The following is a 15,559-nucleotide window of genomic DNA, read 5'->3' on the forward strand; positions in this document are numbered from 1 at the left end:
GATGGAATGTAAGGTCACTTTTAAAGAGGAACTGAAGATTGCATGCCCTGGGGAAGGTGGTAAGGAGACGGGGAGAGGAAATGTGATTTGGGGGAAGGATGGGGAGTGCGGGCAAATGACGAGGTTGTTTCAATTGAGAAGGAATTCAATTTTGTATGAGGCACTGAAGAACCATCCATGGACAGATGGCAGAGAGACAGCTGGATATGTCAGACAATGGTTCGTGCAGAAGTTTGAAAAGATTATGAAGATTTGGGTGTCAAAAGCAAGTAAGCGGTATGAGAAGCTGAAGGAGCAGCAGACTTTTATGAAGGAGCATGTGTAGAAGGTAAAGAAAAGTGTTCCTATGACAGAGTCTTGAATGGAAAGACTCGCACCAACAGCGGAGAGGGGTGGAGGTGCCTTGGGTCTATGAGGTAGAGAAAGATCAGTTCAACTCAGAGGAGAAATTCCAGTTGAGCACTAGTTCTGGGACTGACTAGTCTGAGAGGGTGAGGAGAATGGAGAATTTGTTATACCAAATAAAATGCTGTAGATTAAGGATGATGAGAAAAGGGGTGAGCCAAGCGTGGCGGGCAGAGGCAAGGGGGTTGAAAGCAGGCATCAGCACCGTCTATGTGAAGTGAGTGTCTGCTTCGAAAACTAGTCTGAAGGGGGTCACATGAGTGATATGCCCCAGGACGTTTTTGATTTTGTTGAATACAACACATTACTGTAATCTTAAGAAATATATAGCATTGGGTGGATTTCCCATATTAATGTCATCCAGTTCCCCATATTATTCAACATTGTTAATCTAGATGGGAGTACAACGTATGTATTTCACGTGACATATTCTAATTGTAGACTCATATCCCACAAGTGTACACCTTTCTGCTGCATATGAGGACGTTAGTTCAATGAATCCATATTGTGTGCAGTGGCCTCGGTACCTCGATGATCAATGCACCTAACATATGAGTCAGACTAATAAACGAGAGTCAGCAGCATAACGCAGTGCAAATAAAGGACATGGAAACAGTACTAATCAATGTAATCCTTTAACCTTTAAAAGAAGAGCATTTCCAGCATTCATTCCAATATCAGTTGCTTTCCTTCTGTGAGTTCTCAAACTTCCAGGGTTTCTCAGATGAATGATTCTGATGCCTCACCTTAGAAGCGTTTTAATGTGTTCTCTGCCAACAAGTTCAACTAACGTATTGTGATCCACATCACAAGGAGAAGGTGCACTGTTTGATTCTCAGCACAACTTATCCAGAGCAACTCCTATGGTTCACGTTTATTTCGTTACTTTTTTCAGGATAGTTGGTATCAGAGAGAGAGCTTAAGTGTGAGCGTTACTGAGTGTAGAGTGCAGAAAGTCAAGGCACAACTGACAGTGGCCATGCAGACTCGTGGAGGGGCATGGAATACTGCGTGCTCACTCAGGGCCGCAACCCAGACCCGGAGTGTCTGGAGTGGAAACTGTCCTCCAGCCCTTCCAGAAGTTTGAAGCTGGCTTTGCCCCTGAGAGGCTAGTAGGAACCAGCCCGATTCAAATAAAAACATTATCCACTAATGCAATCCAAATATGAGTTTAGTAGCACTCAATACAATTTACATTAATCCCATTAGTGATACATGAATTCTAAACAATAGGTAGGTAGTATAGAAGAAAGCAGGTAGCACATAATACAATTTAAATAAAAGCCTGCAGCAACAATGCAATTTCCATAGTAGATCAGTAGGTCTCAGCATTTTTCAAATAAAAGGCAGGTACCACCCAATGCAATTTAACTAAACTCTCATAGCAACCAATGCAATGTAAGTAAAAACCGTTAGTGCACATTGCAATTAAAATCAAAATCTTGTAGTGACCAATGCAACTTAAAGTAAAGGCTATCTGTTCCCAATACATTTAATATAAATGCTGCTACTGTCTAATGCATTTTAATTCAAAGGACAGTGGACTGCGGTTAGGAAAGTTACCTAGTCAATGAAAGTCCAAGTTTGATTTCATAAGGCTAGATGGTGAGGATTCTGATCGAGTGTGGAGTAGATGGAGGTCAGAGGACTTACATCGTGTGGTTAACATACATATTGAGAAGAGGACAGGCCAAACCTCTTGCTGCTGAATGGGCTGTAAACCCATTTGAGAGGTGCTTTGTTTTTGCCCATGGCATGTGACAGGGCTATGGCCCAATTGCAGGCTGGACTAACATCAACAGTGTGTTCTCTGTCACACCTGAGATCTTGGTGAGCAGTGGGAGTGGATACATACTAGTGCTGGGCAAGTAACTGGTTTTTATTCTTCGAAAGATTCATTCAGGAGCCAGCAACATGGCCAGGAACCAACCACAGGATGGAGAGCAGACCTTGGTTTATTCTTGGGTGCAGCTGTGTTCTTGGGGTTGACAGGTGGGGCAAAGAACAACCAAAGATCATGTCTCTGCTGCTTTAAGTTTAATGTCGCTTATGATCATATGACCAGGCCATTATCCAATCCATGACTGGTGGCCTTGGCAGTGGCAGACAGACAAAAGTACCAGAGTGGAGAGCACTTCTTAATTTCTTTATTTAAAGCATTTTTCATAGCCCCGTCATTTAATAGTAGCCAATCGCCCTTCAATTCCCAAAATTGGCGAGCAATTTTGACTCACATCAATCAGGACCGAGCTGAAACCGTTCGATGGTGTTTATTGAAGAAAATGTGCCTGAGGCCCATTTGTTCACAATTTTCTTTGAACACATTTCTTTGCAAAACCAAATATGGGGGGAGACCACCCACAAGACTCCTATATCCCCACTACCATAACTAAATACTTAAACCCAACCCCATCTCTATTTGTGAGTCAATAAGTTAAAACAGAGGAACAAATGGGCCTCGAGCAAATGTGCCACCGTGCAAATGGCCTAGATCGACTGAAAGATCACTGCTCTACCACATGATCATCGTGCACAAAGTCTAGCCTATAACCTGCTCTAATGGCATTAATGCATAGTCTGAATAAAGGCATGGCTGCTGTAACAAAGTCCCCTGTAAGACCCTTGAAGTAAAGTATGTTGTCACTCACTAAGTGATGCTGGGCACAGGGGGCTTGCAGAGGATTTTCCAGCTTGCCCTACCATGCCCCACTCATTTGGCAGGGGCTTGACACACGGAGCAAAGCCATGCCCCTATCCCCTTAAGGGATTACCTACCATAGATAAACCCATTCAGACACAAACCCACCCTTCATGCCATGATTCAGAAACCTCTGTCCCCCAAAGCAAGATTCTGCTATTATTGGCTTGACATCTGGCATGGGAGTGTCAGAGCAGCTATAGAAGAGAGGGGGAAGTGTAAAGTGAGAATTATTTAGGTGGTGGGTAGTGAAGCAATGCACTTGAGAAAACATGCATGGGGGACCTTCAGTTTCCTAAGCCATGTCCATGATCGGACGTTGCTGGGCAGAACCTTGGGGCAAACATCTCTGCTAAGGTAGCACCATACTGCGAAAGCACAGAATGATGTTCCAAGTTGGTGGTCAGAGACTAGAAAGGCTTAAGCTGCATTTCTACTGTTGGGAGTTTGGAAAAGTTTGAACTTCACGCGCCATACCACTGAAAGGGGGGTGGACACGTCATCATCATCATTTCTGTCACTTTCACAAATGCTACAAATATTACAATATGATAATGGTGCATGGGTAAATGGGCTAAGTGTTACATATAGGTTACTTTGTGCTATTTTGTGTAGGGGTGATACCTTTGTAGATTGCATGCACGCAGCAACATAACGATCAAACATTGTCACACGGAGGGCCCCTCTCCACTCAGGTGAACCAGGCAATCAATATGTGCACATGGAATTTAGCTGAATGAATGGCGGTCATGAGAGGAGATCATAATATGTATAAAATGCACACATAATGGTATACATGTATGGGAAGTATTTTCCGAAAGTTTAGTAAAAGATCTGAAAAATGTAGGTGTGGTTGCTCTGTGTATCATGGGTCTTTAAATTGTGGAGTAATTAGAAGGGTGTTTTTGCAATCGTGGCAAAGGCTTGGAAAGGCCCCGTCAGCAGTCAGGGAACCTGTTTTGTAAGTTGGTCAGCGGGGTGGCTGCGGTCAGTTTGCAGATGGCACAAGTGCTGGAGGGCGAAGGGAAGATATGCTCCCTTGTAAACAGGAACGCTCATTGTTTTAAGGGGTTGTTTGGAACAGGTTGCCTCTACCAAGGAGAGTCATCAGAACTCATGTGATTAGGAAAGGTCAGTAGTCACATAAATTGGACACCGGACAGATGTGGGCAATGCGATTAGAAAAAACAAATAGGTCAAAAGGGAATCTACGTGTCTTTCTCTCGTCTTCAAGTGCTTAGGTATTTTTGGGGCAAATCTGTGTGCCTCATTAATAGGAATTCTGTTGTTGTGTAACTAAGAGTCAAGGATGCCACCAAATATATAATAGGTTTCTGAGAAGGGTTGACTTGGAAATGTAAACATTGTAATTATAAGTTTGTTATGGGATTGTGTTATAATGTCTGTGTCCAATGAGCTGTGAATGAACTGTGTCCAATGAACTGTGAACCAATTATGTTTGGGGGATGCCTTTGTAACAGTATTTGGAGGAGTGTATTAACTGTTGCAAACTGTATATAATGTGTGTTCTTTGTGTGTTTCAAGGAGGCCAGGGTTAGTGTGACTGTTAGCTGTCATCTAAGCCCCCTCCCGGTATGTACAATAAACTTGCTTTATGGACAAAAAGTGCACTTACTAATTCTAGAGGTGGGCCTAATTTGGGTAAAGGGGTGGAGCTAAAAGCCCACACCTACAATTTGGCAAGCCAGGTAGAAGCCTTAGGCTCTCTCAAAATATTGGGGGTTTCCTATTCGTCCAGCTCGACTGTGGTCCTTCTCTGCAGAGACCAGCTTGTGCATGAAAAAGAAGTGGTTTGCAGGCACCAAGAGGCCTGTCTGGTCCCCAAGGCGGAGATTCCGCAGCCCAGCTTTGAAGTAGATCCAATTGCGGAAGCACAAGTTCAGAGCTCTTCGAGGTTTCGATGTCCGACATCCACGTAAGTGCAGCTTTGTCAGGTAAACCGAATGGGGTATACTAGGAGAAAAAACAAACAGGTTTTTTTAGGTTAGGCAAGATTAGAAGGGTGTAGGCAGGTTGAAGAGTGAATGTGTTTAGGAGGTGTATGAATGGTTTGATGTTGTTAAATGTGATTTGTTATCTAGTTTGTTATTTTGGAAGTGTAGTCCTTCAGCGCAGTATGTTATCTTGTGGGGATAGTCTAGATACCTTTCAGGTTGCTTTTCTGGTTGGTTGGAGTCCTCACTTTAGAGTGAGGTGGCATCTTTCTGAGGCATATCTTGGTTATGCCTTACTTGTACTAATTGAGCAGGCGGACCCGGCACCTCAAGTTTCTTGGTTAGTCTAACGTAGTGTGGGTCTCCTATGGTAGTTTTGGGGAAAATGGCTCTGAAGTAGAAAGGGCCATACTAGTGAAAAGAGGAAGAGATACAACAGTGTTGTAATGGAAAACATTGTGTTCCTTCTCTGGTTGAGTGAAGGTGAACACTCAAAGGAATGGAAAGGATTTGGGCCGTCGTGTTTCAATATGATGTTGTCTTTTGTGTGCAGGAATACATAGTTATTGAGGCAGTTATGATAAAGAAGTGAGTGTGTAGAGTTTGGGGAAATTCTTTTATGGGACAGAAAAGGATTTTTTGGGGTAGCAATTTTTGTATTGATGGGTTGGGGTTTTCTTTAATAATATCGGGATTTTTAGGGATTTTTGTTGAAACGTGGAAACTCAATTGAATCATTTATGTCAAGTGCTCCCCAGACATAAAATAACATTTTAGAAATATCATTGCAAATGTTTGAGGGAAACGAACGGCAAGATTTCAAAACCTTGGCCTGGTGAGGGGTTTTATGAAAATGATGTTGGAAAATCTGCATACTTTCTTAGGGACTAAATATAAGGCTAACATTGGACAATAGACTGAATATCTTGGAGCTATGGAGGTTATATGAGAAGGGCGGGACGGCCCAGAAGGTCGTGGCTATGGATGAAGAGGGAAGGTTTAGGAATTCTTTCTGCACCACCCCCATATGGGTGCTAACCTTTGTTGCTCGCAGAAGGGTATGCAAATCCAGAGTTTGAACTTCCATATTCTCCAGTGACTACTCCCGTGGTTACAAGATGGTCAGGGGTAACATGTTCATCGGCACCAATTTTTGAGAGACAGGAGTATGTGGAAAGCAGCCGGGTAACGCCTTACATAGTAAAGGTTATTGGCAGGCCCTGAATTGAAGAGGAAAGAAGAAAAGTCTTAATGATAAATCTGCATTAACCTTGGGATTAGAAGAGCCAGAGCAAGAAACATTTGTAATGATTAGGCATGAAGGAGAGTCAGTGAGGGGAGAATTGCCCCCCGGTTCCAGGGTAGAGGATAGATCATGGAGAGTCGTGGAAAGACAAGAATGACAGAATCGGGAAGAAGCAGCAAGGTTAGTAGAGAGCAAAGTGGCATGGGTACAACAGGATAAGAGAATAAAGCAGCAAGACGAGAACGGGGAAACACAAGAAGCAGAGGAAGCAAGATTGAGACATGGTCAGATTCTCATATTGCTAGATAGATCTGTCATAAAGAGAGCAAGTGTGGACATGGAAAAAGAAAGCACCACTACAGATGCAGAAATAGAATGAAGGGGATGAAAGGCAGGCTACTATGGCAGCCCCGAAGGTGTGATCACCCCCACAGAAGAATCACGGGATGTGAAAGAAGGGACAGAGGAGAAAGAGGAGGATGACTGGGAGACAGATAATGAGCAAAGAGGACAGCAAGCAGAGGCTACACCACCCACTCTAGTAAGGACTCTGTAAAGTATGCCATGGGGGTCTTAGGAGGCACTGTGGAGCCCACATGGCTATAGAGAAGGGCAAGGACAGATAGGGGAAGCCCTAGTTAAGGCAAAAGTGATTCAATACCCACTTCTCCAAAAGGGTCAGGGGATGGCATATTATGTCCCGTGCTCACACATGGACCGGAACAACTTAATGAAGATGCATTCTTTGCTCTCTGCAGGGGTGGGGAAATAGAGTTATGCTCTAGAAAAACAAACGGCCAGTATCATGCTGGCAAATGGGCACATGAAAAACCTTTTCTCAGCCTTGATGGGGGAACTGGCGGAGAGCTGTGGAAGAAAGTGGGATATTTGGGAATTCAATTAGACAAGAACACTCATGATGGAGCAGCTTTCAATAACTATAGGGCACACGTTTGGGGAGCACTGAGGATAATGCATCCTAAAATGCTAGACGTAAATTCCATTTTGGCAAAAACAATGAAGTTAGATGAGAATCCCACTGCCCACATTCAATTGATTCAGGAGATGAGGAGGGCAGAGACGGGAGAAGCATGGGACAGAATAGTGGCTATGTTTTACCATATGTTAAAAAAGGGACTTCCTAATGAAGTACAGCATGACCTAGAGAAGGTTGTAGGAATACAGGCGAAGTGTTGGCATGAGATACAGCCACACAGTGTGCATTTTTGTAAGAAGCATCAGGAAAAGTAAAAGGAGAGTACGGACCAGGCACAAAAGGCTGAGGCCAAGCTGGTCCAGAAAAAAATAATGAAGATTTGTTTAGCGGGAGCGATACCCAGCCCCACAGAGGGACAGCAGCGACTGTTGGGACAAGGACAAATAGACTCTGGAATGGGACAAGCATGGACGGACGGGTATGTACCTGGACTAACACCGATGAGCGGATTTCCACGGGGTAGGGGAGGATTTTCGCATGGCGTCGGGTCATTCGGCTGATTTGGAGGAATGGGGCCCTGGTTCAATGGGCCCATGGGAGGGGGCTATGGAGGAATATATGAAGTGCAGTTTTGGGTGCTTGGAAGGATGTGGCATGTGTCACAGGATTGTCAAAGTCGACCAGAGAATTTTAATGCAGGTCCCCTCCAGATAAATACCCAAATATCGCCCTATGCCCCAACCTCTCTGCCATTACAGCAAGTCCAGGTTGATCAGACCCTGGCAACTGGAATAACACAGACTCATGAACAGACCATGTCAGCACATGCACCAGTACAGGCTTTGGAGAAGAATCTTCTACTGAATGAGACAGTTACCCATTATACTTAAGCAAGTGTACTCGGAGGAAACCCTTTTTTTTGCATCCTGGCACTGAAATATATCAGGAATAGGCTAACCCACAGGTATCTCTGACATGTCCAATTCTATCAGTTACTACAGATCTGGAATAGGAACCCTGGATAGGTGTAAATGTAGGTAAACCGACATTCTCTTTTGTGGTCGACATAGGGGCTGTATTAAGGAAGGTGAATTCCCCTATCAGGTAAAGCAATGGACACACAGGGATTTTCTTGGGCTGTCCTATCAGTTCCATACACTGAAGATTTACGTATCAATGTAGGTAATCAAACTTTATCTGCTCCCTTGTTATACTGCAAAGATACCCCTGTGAACCTTTTGGGAAGGACCTCCTGAGCAAGCTTGATATGTCGATCACTTTTTCAAATGACGGCATAGTGTGCAGAACTCGAGGATTGTACCCATTAAGAGAAGAAGCATTTTCCATGCATACTGCAGCAACAATGTGATTAAAAGTTACCATTCTTCTAGAAGCTGTGGTTGTGAAGAAGGACAGGTTGGTTCTTTCAGGCACCAATGAGGATGTAGGCGAATGGCACACAATGTTGTGTATTGATCCAACCTCATTGTAAAGAGACGAGTCAGGTGAGCAATTGTTCGAGGATGCAGAAGACGCAAGACAAATGGTTTTTGAGATCTGGGTGCCTTGTCAGGTAATGCCGGAACAAAGGGAGGTACCACAGACCATGCTCATTGTGAGAAAAACATCGCCATATTGGAAGGAGGATTTGGAAAATGTGCCAGACCACTTATGGACCAGCAATCCCCATGATGTGGAATTATGGAAAAGTGTAGGGGCAGTGTAAATAAAATTCAACCCAGGAGCAATTTTACCAAGGGCAATACCCCATGTTTAAGGAGGCAGTCAAATGGATTTTTGAGACCATTATGGCGTTGTTGAAGCAAGGCTTTATACAACCTTCAGTGTCCCTATGTAACACCACCATTTACCCTGTGAAGAAGGCAAATGGGTCTAATTGAAGCATGGGTCAGGATTTGCGGCCACTGAACAACATTGTTGAAGCAGAATTTCCAGTGGTACCAAATCCTGCTACCATTCTCTGGAACATCCCTTCTGGGTTGACCCACCTCACAGTTATTGATGTAAAAAAAACTCTTTTCTTGGTTCCGTTGTATCCCAATTACCAGTACTTCACAGCGTTTACTTATTGTGGACAAATATTTGAACACACAAGGCTGCCCCAGTGGTACTGTGAATTTCCAAGTGTTTTTAACAAAGACTTTCAGATGGATTTGGGGAACTTACAAATGTCCAGCGCTATAATTCAATAGGTGGACGATTTACTTGTTTGTAGTGCTTCAGAGGAACACTGCTGAGGAGTCTGTCAGGCTCCTCACCCTGCTTGTGGAGAAGGGGTACAAGTGGACAAAGAAAGACTGCAATATTGTCAAATAGAAGTCGTGTATTTGGGACAGGTACTATCGTCTGTAGGGAGAAGGTTAATGCCTGAGAGAGCCTCCACAGTTCAGAACACGCTTCAACCAACAACAGTAACACAAATGCAACAGTTTTTATGGCTCTGTAACTGTTATAGGTCTTGGATATTTGACTACTCTAGTTACACAAGGCCCTTGCTGCAATCTCTCAAGGAAGCACAGAAAGAGAAGAGTCTAATCAAGTGGTCAGATGAAATGAAAACTTGTTTTCAGGAGTTCAAGACTGCAATCAGTAATGCTCGAGTTTTGGTGACTCCAGATTACCAAAAGCCATTTTTTCTTTTTTTGCATAAAGATGGGAAGTTAATGACAACGGTCCTAACACAGAAAACATTGTTATGTCACAAGCCCTTGGCCTATTACAGCAGGTGGTTAGACTCAGTTATACATGGTCAGTTTCTGTGTGAGCAATCTCTTCTGGCAGCGGCCTTTGCAATACAAAAGTCCTCAGCCATTACTATGGGCTGCCCAGTGACACTGTACATTGAGCATGCAGTTTTTGCAATTTTGGAAAAATCAAAATTAATTTTGTCTACTCAGAGAGTTTCAGGGTCAAGGTTATTTCGCCCAATGCATTTATACGACCAGTGAGGTGTCACATAGTAAACTCAGCAACTTTTCTGACTGGCACAGTGCAGCCTGGTGGTGATGTTCATGATTGTGTGACCTATGAGTGAGATGAGGGGAAAAATGCAAGTGTTAAAGAAGATGCCTTGGAAACAGGAGGATCACTTTTTGTTGCTGTATCATCAATAATTGATAAGGGCACTGGTGAGAGACATACAGGAGCAGCAGTTGTAAGTATTGTGTGTGGTAAATACCGGGTAGAGGTGGAGAAGCAATTGTCGTCACATTACTCTGCACAGGCAGCTAAATGGGTGGCACTTATTGAGGTCCTGGAAATGAGTAATGGGAAGGAAGTCACTATCTTCTCTGACTCTGCGTATGTTACCACAACAATATATTCTGGATTATCTAGATGGCAGAGAAGAGGGTTTAGAAGATCTGATGTGACCCCTGTCCAGAATGCTGCATGCTTTCACGATTAAGTGACACATTAACATTGCCTTTGGAGGTAGGGGTTGTTAAGTGTGCTGTACATACTAATAATACTGACTTTGTAGCACTTGCTAATGATTCCGCGGATTGATCAGCGAAGGCAGCAGCATATTTGCCCCTCCCAGATATCCCAAAAATTGACAAGATGCCACAACAGGCACAGTTGCCGGTCCCTTATATTGCAGTCCCCTTGTTACAAATTGTTGAACTACAGGGGAAACACCACAGGACGAAAAGGAGCTTTGGACGAAGAGGGGGGGTACACTCTCACCCATATATTTTTTGTGGAGGCAGGACCTGACAGCGAAGGCAGAGATGCCCGTAAAGTTGCTTTTTGTGGCTTTAGAGCAACTGCATTTCCAGGAACATACTCCTCAGTGACAAATTGCAACAGAACTTCAGGAAGATTGGTTTGTGCCCCACCTCTCTGAGGAGATGAGTAGGTTTATTTGTAATTGTACATTCTGTAAGGAATTCAATACAGGAAATACTATGAGGGCAGTAAGACGGGTTATACCCGACCTTCAGGTGCTTTTAGGGAATTACATTTTGACTTTGTTGATATGATACAGAGGTGGAACACCTACTGTTATTTAATTGTAGTTGTGTGTCCATTTTCCTGATGGCTTGAGGCTGGACCCTGTTCCAAATCAGTGGCCAGATTCTTGTTAAGGGAGTTATATCCACAATGGGGTATTTGTGAAGTGTTAAGGTCCAATAATGGAACTCACATCTTTAATGCTTTGTTCACTGAAATTACTTCACTTTTGGGGATACAGTACATTTTGTGCTTGGTGTACCAACCTCAGGCCAACATAATTGTGGAGCATCTTAATGGCTTGTTGAAAACCCAATTGTCAGAAATGTGTTCTGGTTTGCATAAGTCATGGCTTTATTGCCTTCCATTGGCGTTGTTTTGTTTGCGTAATAAGCCTGGAAAGGAACCCCCATGAGGTGGTGACAGGTCATAGAATGTTTACACCTCTCTCACCCACACACATAGATACTGATGCACAAAACTCAGCAGAAATTCTGGGAAATTATTTTGGGTACTATCTTAAGGCATTAACCAAGAGCATTAGAATTGTGTCCTCACAGTTTGCTGCATCTCATCAGAAAAACAAGATTGAAGGTGGTGTGGGATGAAAGAAGCATCAGCATCCATTGTTACTCCCCAGGGAGAGGGTCTTTGTTCACTCTTTTGTCCGTCGCTGGAATGACTGTCGATTCCACACACCCCATAGGGTCATTTTCTCTCAGTGAAAGCGGAAAGAATTAAAGAGTGCGTGCATCTCTATGATGTTCGGTGGGACACCGGTACACCCCCACTGACACCGGAGGAACAGCAGTCTATTACTAATTAAGTAAGTCGAATATAAGGAATAATGGTTCGTTCCAGCTGACAGGGGGGAGGAGAGCTTATGAAACCCGAGAATTGTTTTAAAAGATTGTCTTAAAATGTATAATTGTTTTAGTGGGAATTGGTTGTATAAGGATTATTTAGGATTTTTTTGTTTTTTTCATGACAAACATAAGGAATGAAATTGACAATGTATTCAGCAATATATAGAGTTCTTCTTTTATTATTTGTGGGTAAAATGTGTTGGAAAGAAAGATGTTTACAGGGGGAGGAAACATTGGGTTATTTGGGTACAATTGATGCAAAGAAATGCAACAAGGTTTTGAAATAGATTTTGCATCTGATGTTTCTGATGGGACTTTAGAAACTGTAAATGATGCACACAGTTTTGCAGCTGATAGCGTATGGTACCAGCACATTAAGAGAGTGGGGAGAGAGAGAGTTACTGTGTTGTGTTACATTTTCTCCCTCATTCCCCATGCCTCAGGTGTCCCTAGATTATTTATTCCTAATGAGGCAAAGAGGCAGATGCACCTTGTCTGGTGCACTTAGTCCTATGCAGGGTTCGAGGGCAGTTTCATGGGCAATTTCTAGCAGCTTCTATCCTTCCGATTGATGAAGAATGTTCAATTTCTAATGAGGAAGGTCGCAAAGATGTTTGTTGTACACAAAGAGTGCAGCTTAACCTTGATGGCCTGATTATTGTGAACAACAATTGGGAGCAAGGGGTAATGAGTTGCAAGGCTGAAGGGATGGTGGGACTCTCTGAAGAAGGGTGGCACTAACTAATTTGTAATTTGGTATGTGGAGAAGTTCGGAGAAATTATGTGAATTTCTTGACATGGCTCAAGGAGCCCGGGAAACCGGTTTAGATCTGGTTACTTACATGTTTTTTCTGTGTTTTAAGAGCGATGGCATGGTGCCTGAGGGCATAAATCAAAACTGCAACACCACTCTGCATATTATTGATATAGCTGGAAGTATGGTGGTGATTCTCGATTTATTCTGGTCATGTGGGCCATTTGCATCAAAACAATTACCTCCGGCCTGGAGGGGTCTATGCAGCATCACCACTTTGCACATGCCCGTACTTTTGGTTCTGCAAAGCCACCTGACACTGTCTGAGTCCACATGTGTGCCCCTGTGTCCCCTTTGCCCCTTGCATCCCTTGTGTCATTGGACATGGACAATCTACAAACTTTGCAGGATTCTGGCGAAATATACTTTCTGAGGAGAACGAAAAAATCCAACTATTTGTCAGCAGAATCGTCTAAAGCTCTAAGATAAATTCCTGATCGTTTCAGAATGTTTAGCCATAATGAAACCGTTTTCTCCTCTCTATCGGACCCAGGCATGCAATCTTCTGTCAATGCAAAATGGTTTCAAATAACATGTTACGAATTGCTATTATTTGTCAATTCCTCTGTGTTAGCGTTCAGGGCCATCAAAGAAGAACTTAGAGCTTTGTGTCTTGTAGCCCTGCAGAATCGCTGCATTTTGGACCTCCTAACAGCTATGGAGGCTGGGGTATGCCATAAATTGGGCAAAACCTGCTGCATGTATGTGCCTCCTAATGTCTTGGATAACAGAACTTTGGCTCAAACAATTACTGAGTAGCAAAATCTGAAGGGGGCCATGGAGACGGAGGTGGACATTACTGACAATACTTTTTTTCTGGGATGTTGTTGTGGATGAAAATAATCATAAAAGCACTTTCACCTGTTTTGATTTTTTTCTCTAGTACTTTTTTGTTCTTGTCAGTTATGTCTCTGCTGCTGCTTTACTAATATGCCTAGTAGTACTGCCATGTTTCTTGTAACCCAGTGTAAAGGCTAGGTGTAGGACCAATTCTCTTCACATGGGCACTCAAACTGATATTGCAAAGATTGAAGGCGGTGGAGGTTTCCTTTCCTTCCCCAGGTTGGAGTGAATCTAATGATGATCAAATTGGGGTTGTCTAGTGGAGGAGTATGGGAAAAATGGTTGTGAAGATTTGTTGCATAAAGATATTGAGATTGATGATTTAGAAATTGGTATGTTAGTTATTGGAATAACTAAAGGGAGGGATGTTAGGAAATTGGAAAGGTTTGAACTTTGTGCACCAGACCACTGACTGGGGAGAGGACAGATCACCATCGTAATTTCTGTCACGTTCACAAATTGCTACAAACATTACAATATTTATGGTAAATGGAATAAGTGTTGCATTTAGGTTACTTTGTGTTATTTTGTGTATAGGCAATACATTTGTAGATGTGTATGCCTTCAGAAATATAACAATGAAACATTGTCATATGGAGGGCCCCTCCCTTCTTAGGGTGAAGCAGGCGATCAATATGTGGACATGGAATTTAGCTGTATGAGTGGCAGTCATGAGAGGAGATCATGATAGATATAGAATGCACACATAATGGTATACATGTATGGGAAGTATTTTTCTAATTTGTAAATGATTTGAAATATATGAGGTGTAGTTGCTCTATGTATTATGGGTCTCCGCATTGAAGATTGTTAGGGCGAATTCTCATTCAATGGCTAATTTCCCTTACTCAGTGAGTTCCCCAGCAGCTTTGCTGGATCTCTGGAGTTCATTTTATCCACCTGGTAAGAGTGTACCCCTTTTTCCCACTCTTATTCGTATTTTGCCATGTGTATTTCATCTGTTTTTGTGATTGTGGACTCTGGAGTACACCACTTCAGTAGCCCCCTTCTTTTGTGTGTTACACAGCACCTTCAGTGCAGTGACACAGGGTTGTCTTTTAGACTTCCCATCAACTCCATTTCTGAGGCTGACTACTGTCCCCCAGAAAAGGGTAAAGTTGCCATTAACTTTACTTAGTCATCTAACCACAGATCCAGTAAACCCCATCTTACATGGAGTACTGGGAAGTGTTAATCCTTAGCCCTTTTTATCTGTACCTCCTAGAGCATTGTTTTGCTCTTTTAACATTTAGACTTGGCTGGTGGCAGTGGTATCTACCCTAACTTTTCTACTGCAATTATACTATATAAACGTGGTATTGTTTTAGGCAATTATATTAGCCTCAAACTTAAACCCGCTTGACCAAATACTTTTTCTTTTGGCTCCGGTCGGGTTTATTTGCCATTTCTTTTTGTTAAAGTCCTTCTTGTGTTTTACTTTGCATGGCAAAACAGGTTTGCCTTCTTTGTTCACTGTCTTTGGCGGGCTTCTGCCAAGAAGCCCTCCTCTAGGCGCCTGGGTGTCTAGGTGGGCTGAATGTGAGGGGAGGGTGTAGTCACCCCCTGCACAGGGTATCCTAGGAAACCAAAGTCACACTTTGCCATGATTGGCTGAGGTGGTTGTCCAGGCTGGACAACCCCCCTGCTGCGTGATTGACAGCTAGGCTGTGTGAATGGGGGATTTTCGCATAAAAGTCAGGTCTCTTGGGCTAGAAGTCAGAGTCTCCACTGGAACTACAAGGAACTGAAGAGAAGTGGAGAAGAAGTCGACTGCTGCAACTATCCCGTCCCGGTGCAGCCCTGCTGCAGTCCTGAGCTAT

This window comes from Ambystoma mexicanum, chromosome 6p (genome assembly GCF_040938575.1).
Source record: "Ambystoma mexicanum isolate Mex_15411 chromosome 6p, UKY_AmexF1_1, whole genome shotgun sequence".
Taxonomy (NCBI): Eukaryota; Metazoa; Chordata; class Amphibia; order Caudata; family Ambystomatidae; genus Ambystoma; species Ambystoma mexicanum.